The 6597-nt window shown below is 43.4% G+C and overlaps 1 pseudogene; it reads left to right on the top strand.

Annotated features, from left to right (window-relative positions):
* Positions 1-2782: 2782 nt before the first annotated feature.
* Positions 2783-4096, top strand: LOC129035498 (aspartate aminotransferase, mitochondrial-like; annotated as a pseudogene).
* Positions 4097-6597: the final 2501 nt, after the last annotated feature.

The raw sequence follows: 6597 nt of genomic DNA, 5'->3' as shown, positions 1-6597 counted from the left end.
TTTTCTCTTTGCATATTTTCATATACTATTGCAAATACTAATATTATTTAATGTTCATATCTAACTACAGAACAAAAGGGATTGATATCTGAGTATTAACACTGTTAGCTAATGTCCTTATAGCACTCTAGAATTTAAAAATAATTCCACAGATTATTTCAGTCCCCCACCCCACCACTGCCACCATCATTTCCACTACCAACAAACCCATGTTTATTGAGCACTTATCCGCAAGGCTCCTCCGCAGCAAAGGAGAGATCCGGGCCCCTTTCACGTCTTATGATTTGTGGTGATGTAGCAAAAAGTGAACAAGTGTCATTAAAACAGGGTGGCAAAATATCATCTACTTTAAATGGTGACAGTTAACAAATTAGCACTTTTAACACCAAAACCACATTCTGTTAATTTGTGTTTCTCAGCCTGCAAAAAGTATAACAATTGAAGTAATTTTGGCTAATGTAAAATCTTAGATTTTTTTTGGTGTAAAATAATATGATTTAAAATTTCAAATCAAACAGTACTATAGCAGTTAAACCAAAATGAAATAAATAGATTATGAGTGAGGCATAGTGATAGTGGTACAACTGTGCTGTTTAAAGGTAATCAGCAGGTTTATAAAAATATTATCTCAAGATGTAGTACAGATGATATAGACAGGTAATCCTGACACAAATTTAAGAAATATGGTAAATAATTTCTGCTGCCCTGTCAATGCATTTCTTTAGCTATATGTCACTCCCAGGGCAGAAAGTTCTTCAGATTAGCATTAACTAGCTCTGTGGTTTTCTAACAATGTACCAGTCTCTTTGGCCTTCTGCTTTCCATCAGTGAAATGGAAGGCTAAGTGCTGGACATCCACATGTATCATCTCAGTGCTCTCCAGGGTCATTTCCTTAATTTGGCGGGCCAGGCTAGTGACTCTCTACATCTTTATCCACAAATATGACAGATTGAACTGGCTAAACTGTGGTGCTCTACCAATTCAGAGCCTATGAGCTCATTTCATAGAAAATATATACTTGAATTGAAAAATATGGTCATCTCATGCTGCTGCTGTAACTGCTGCTACTACCACTACTGCCATTACCACACTTATGCATGCCCTAGTGAGACTAAGCTGTTTAGCCCAGGAGGGCACCCCAACCTCATTGAGGGCAGCATACCTAGCGATATGTAGCCTTGTGAGGGCTCATCTTACAGCCTCCAAACCCCACTCATAACCTCATGCCTCACCCTATCAAAACCACCAGGAAATAGCTTCTCTAGGATTGGATGCAAAAATTGTGGAATTTCCTCTCCCAAGAATTGTTAGGCAGTTCAACGATTTTGCTAAAGAGGTGCCCACAAAGACTTTGAAAGAGAAGGAAAGTTGTCTTCTGAGGATTCGACTGTAAATCAAAACATGTTGGACACAAATATGCAAGAACCACCCTCCGAAAAGTAGACTAATTTTAAGAACAGAAGCCATCAACATATCTAAAAAAGAAGGTACTAATTGAAAAAGGGTTGGCAAGTCAAAGGACATAAATGAACATGAATTACTGAGGCAGCACTCCCTCAAGCTTGGCTCAAGATAGAGGCATTCCAGATCTAGAAAACCAAGAGGTCATTGTGCTACCCGACCCTGGGAAACAACCGCTGCTGTTTACTGAGCACGTATTCTTTGACAGGACAATGTGAAGTGCCTGTCTTACAATATCCCATTTAATATTCAAAACAGCCCTAGGAGGTAGGTATCACTAATGCTATTTTATAGAAAAGTAAACTGAACTGAGGATCAGGAAGGACACAGCTGCTTACGGTCACACAACTGACGATGCTGGAGCCTGAATCAGACTCAGGCTCTGTGACTCCCAAGGCTCTGCTCTGACTGCTGTGTGCACTGCTGGGCGGTCACAGGGTCACTTGTACTCTCCTTCAGGCCAGTCTCTGGCCTGAAGCATCAGACCCAGATGCTTCTTGGTAGAGAGGAGGTGCTATGGACCCAAATTTATATATGGAAGCCCTAATTCTCAGTGTGGTGGCATTTGTAGATGGGGACTTTGGGAGGTGAATAGGTTTAGATGAGGTCATGACAGTGGGACCTTCATGATGAGATTAGTGTCCTTATAAGAAGAACCATCAGAGATTCCCCACTCCTACCTCTCTCTCTCTCTCTCTGCCTCGTGAGGACACAGTGAGAAGGCAGCTGCCTGCATGCTAGGAAGAGAACCTTCATCAAGGAACCAAATCAGCCAGCACCTGGATCTTTGACTTCTCAGCCTCTAGAACTGTGGGAAATAAATTTCTGTTGTTTAAGCGCCCCGTCTATGGAATTTCATTATGGCAGTGTGAGCAGACTATGACAGTAGGAATCAAACTGATCAAGCGCAGGACTGTCTGGTCTTTGAGGGGCTATTTCTCTAGAGGGAAGACTGATGATAGTGAGCATTTGAATTCTACAACTGCTGCTCTCCATGGTTCCAATCCTCTGCTCATCAAACATCATCTAGGAGGTCAGCCAGAGTGGGAGCATAGGGGTTTCAGGTTCCCTCAGGAGTTCCATTTCCATTGTCAATACGTTTAAGGGCATCAGGGTTTACACATCATGGGCTTGATTAGCCTAGGTCCTTCCCCACATATTGGTACATTCACCCCAGGAGTGGAAGTCCCTGTGTGTGGCCTTCTGAACTGGTCATCCTGCCTTCCCTGTTAGTGTTCTGACTGCTTTTAAAAAGTGGGAGGGGCCCGCTTGCCCTCCACTCTGTTCTGCAGCCACTCAACTGCCCTCCTGCCATCCACCATGGCCCTGCTGCACTCAGGCTACATCCCCTCCTGGATCACCACTGCCCTCCAACTAGGCCTTGCCATGGCAGCCTCCAACAGGACTAGCTTCTGGCGGGCCCATGTGGACGTGGGACTTCCAGATCCTATCCTGGGAGTCACCAAAGCCTTTAAGAGAGACACTGATAGCAAAAAGGTGAATCTGGTAATTGGTGCCAACCAGGACAATAACCAAAAACTTTATCTGCTGTCTAACATCTGCAAGGCAGAGGCCCAGACTGCCACAAAAAGTTTGGACAAGGAATACCTGCTCATTGGGGTACTGGCTGAATTTTGCAAGACATCTGCAGGACTAGCCCTGGGTAAGAACAGTGAAGTGTTGAAAAATGACTGGTTTGTCACTGTGCAGGCTATTTCCCAAACTGGGGCCTTAAGGATCAGAGCCAGTTTTCTGTAAAAAGTTTTAAAGTTCAGCTGAGATGTCTTTCTGCCCAAACCATCCTAGGGAAATCACACACTTCAGGGATGCTGGCACACAGCTACAAGCTTATCAGTACTGTGACCCCAAGACTTGTGGTTCTGACTTCACAGGCACTATGGAGGACATCTCAAAAATACCAGTGCAAAGTGTTCTTCTCCTGCATGCTTGGGCCCATAATCCCATGGAAGAGGACCCTTGTCCAGAGCAGTGGAAGGAAATAGCAATGGGGTGAAGAAAAAGAATCTCTGCATTCTTTGACATGGCCTATTAAGGCTTTGCCAGAGGTGACGGTAACAAGGATGCCGGGGCTGTGTGCCACTTCATCAAACAGGGCATTAACATTTATCTCTGCCAGTCATATGCCAAAACATGGGCTTATGGAGAGTGTGTGGGAGACTTTACTATAATCTGCAAAGATGTGGATGAAGCCAAAAGTGTGGAGTCACAGTTGAAAATCTTGATCCATCCCACATATTGTGACTGTCCTCTCAATGAGGCCTGGATTACCTCTACCATTCTGAACACTCCGGATTTGTAAAAACAGTGGTTGCAAGAAGTGAAAATATGGCCGACTGCATTATTAGCATGTGGACTCAGCTGGTTTTCAACCTCAAGAAGAGTAACTCCTCCCACAATCCTCCTCTGAAGAAAGAGGATTCCTCCCACAACTGGCAACACATCACTGACCAAGTTGGCAAGTTTTGTTTCACAGGGCTAAAGCCTGAATAGATGGACTGGCTGACCAAGGAGTTCTCCATCTAGATAACAAAGGATGGCCACATCTCTGTGGCAGGGGTCATTTCTGGCAACGTGGGCTACCTTGCCCATGCTATTTACCAGGTCACCAAGTAATGTCCCTGGTGTGAGGGAACAGAGACAACCTTTCTGTTTTCAGCCTCTGCTCTTGTGAACTTTGCACAGAGGATGAGGGAGGGTGGGTGGTGGTAAATGGATCATTTCTTTCAACCATAATGTATGACTCTCAGTGACTGTGATTCTCAGAAAAGAACATGTAGTGACACAGGGCAGAGGCACCCATGACTGGCGTCTGGAACTTTGTGGCTCTAAGTCAAACTCTTCTTTATCCTTTTATGGCCAACTTTCTGAAAGAGTTTACATGTGCAGGAAAGTCGTAGCACCAAAAAAACCCTGTCAATCATGCCCTTGCAATATTTCAGAAGATTTAACTGAAGTGTCGTATGGTGTCAGGGGTTCCTCATGAGAAGCGGCACTCATTAGAGGCTTTGAGAGAAGACCTAATTCTGGCATTAATAGTCAGCCTCATGTTTGTCCTCCCGTGATGGAGCAACCTTATCAGTACACCGTATTGCAGAAACTGTGTTTTATGAAAACCAATGAGCCACTGCAGCAAGGAAAATAAAAGATGCTGTTTCCTGTCTTATTTAAGTAAAGGAGAAGGCTCTCTCTTCTCTCTGATCATTGCTGTTCTTTTCCTTATGCACAAATATTTTTATCTAACCTAGATGTTCATCTCATTCTACTGCTTGCTTGATAATAACCCCATTTCTATTGGGATTTATTTAAGAACAAAGAACATAAGTTTCTGCTCATGCCATACTCTCAACTTTCTTGGCAAGTAATAGTGGAGAGTAGGCAACTGCACTTTATCTCCGCATCTTCTTCATCGATTGTGTAATTGTCTCCTGTTGGGTTGTTGCCTCTACCCAGTGAGACCTCTTATCTTCATTGAATGTGGTTGTACTGTCACTCATCTCACACCATGAGTCAGGCGGTGCAGGATAGTGCCAGGAAAGAGGATATTCTGGGCTTTGTGTGCTGCCAGCTGGACTCAGGTTTCACCCTTTGGAAAGACAGCCACCGTCTGCTCTAGTCATATAGACTTATTGCAGCTTAGTTTCTCTGTTACAATAAAATTACTGTAGAACCCCCACCTGTCCAAAAGTGGAAGAACCCTGCTGTACTCACTCTTTAGTTACCATTCCAGTGCTCTCTAGACTTCTGTAGCTATGCCTCCAAGGCAGATGACACTCCAGCCAGTGATGATGGGGCTGGCAATGATGATAAAACGTAGTTTTTATTGAGTCTTTTGTATGTGGCAATTCAATTCATTTTAAACAAAGCCAAGACTAACAAGCCTGGAGACCACAGGAAAGGTCTTCAGAAGATGATGTGCAATCATGCAAATTTTGAAGAATGGATAAGATGTTTACCTTATAGAAAAAGAGAGGAAAAAAATCCAGGGATACAGAAGAGTCTAGACAAAGGTTTGGAGGTTGGATCTGGCAAAGTATATTCTGGGAACTCAGTTTGGCATGCATAGCTGAGGCAAATGGAGCATCAGCTTTGGTGACAGGAGGGAACAGACAATTGCTTTTGCTGGGAAGGTAATGGATGAGGTGATCATGGAGACAGCCAGTAAGGTGCAGGGTGTGGCAGAAGCATTATTTTCCCATATTCTTCAGTACTGCCAGATGCTTTCTGAGCACCTACTCTCCTGCTGATGTTGTTGTGGCTTGATTCTCTTGTGGGACCAGGCAATGGATGAGCTAAGTGTAACTGTCCTTCAATTAAAGCAAGAAAACCCTACTCTGGACACTGGGTTAAAGTGAATCCTCTGCTGTTCAAATTAATCCTCTGCTGTTCAAATTACAGGAAAAGAGGAGATGATGCGGTGTGAAAAGGGGAAAGGTGAGAGAAGTAAGATTGATTGAGTGTCAGTATGAGCTGAGCCCCATGATAGACACATCATCCACAGACTGTCATTTGATTTTAAGAGCCCCAGCAGGTTTGCACTAGTATTCGTAGATGAGAAGGTTCAGAAAATTTCCGCCCAAGGGAGGAAGTGGTGGCAACTGGATTTGAACCCAAGTTTGTGTCACTCAATTGTCTCCAGCTATTTGACTCTTTAGGAGGTCTTAGTTGACATTCCTCTTTGGTAAAAAATGTGCTGTGTGGATGCAAGTGAGTCATTTACACTCTCAAAGCCTTAGTTTCTAGACCTATACATTTGTCTCCTTAGAGGTTCACTCTTATTCTTCTCCTTGGATTCTTACAGAAATCAAATTTTCCTGTCCCATGACAATCCTTCAAAACTATGAAAATAGTATGCTTTCTCTGAATTTTCTCATTTTCAGGCTAAAAATTCTTTCTTCTTTCAGTTGCTTTTCCTCCTTGCTTTTTGATTCTTTGCAGTTAATATATGGTTGCCCCCAAAGCTAGTGCTATTTTAGGTTGTACTAAAAGAAGTATGGTGTCTGAATTACAGGAGAGGAACATTCTCCTCAGGTCAGAGCACCTCTGAATCAAGGATTCAGCTCTGAGGCCATGAAGCATGAGGGAGCCAGATGAATGAGTATGCATTAGAGAAGAAT

The sequence above is a fragment of the Pongo pygmaeus genome, chromosome 1, assembly GCF_028885625.2.
Source record: "Pongo pygmaeus isolate AG05252 chromosome 1, NHGRI_mPonPyg2-v2.0_pri, whole genome shotgun sequence".
NCBI classification, from domain to species: Eukaryota; Metazoa; Chordata; class Mammalia; order Primates; family Hominidae; genus Pongo; species Pongo pygmaeus.
This window is presented reverse-complemented; position numbering and strand designations above follow the sequence as displayed.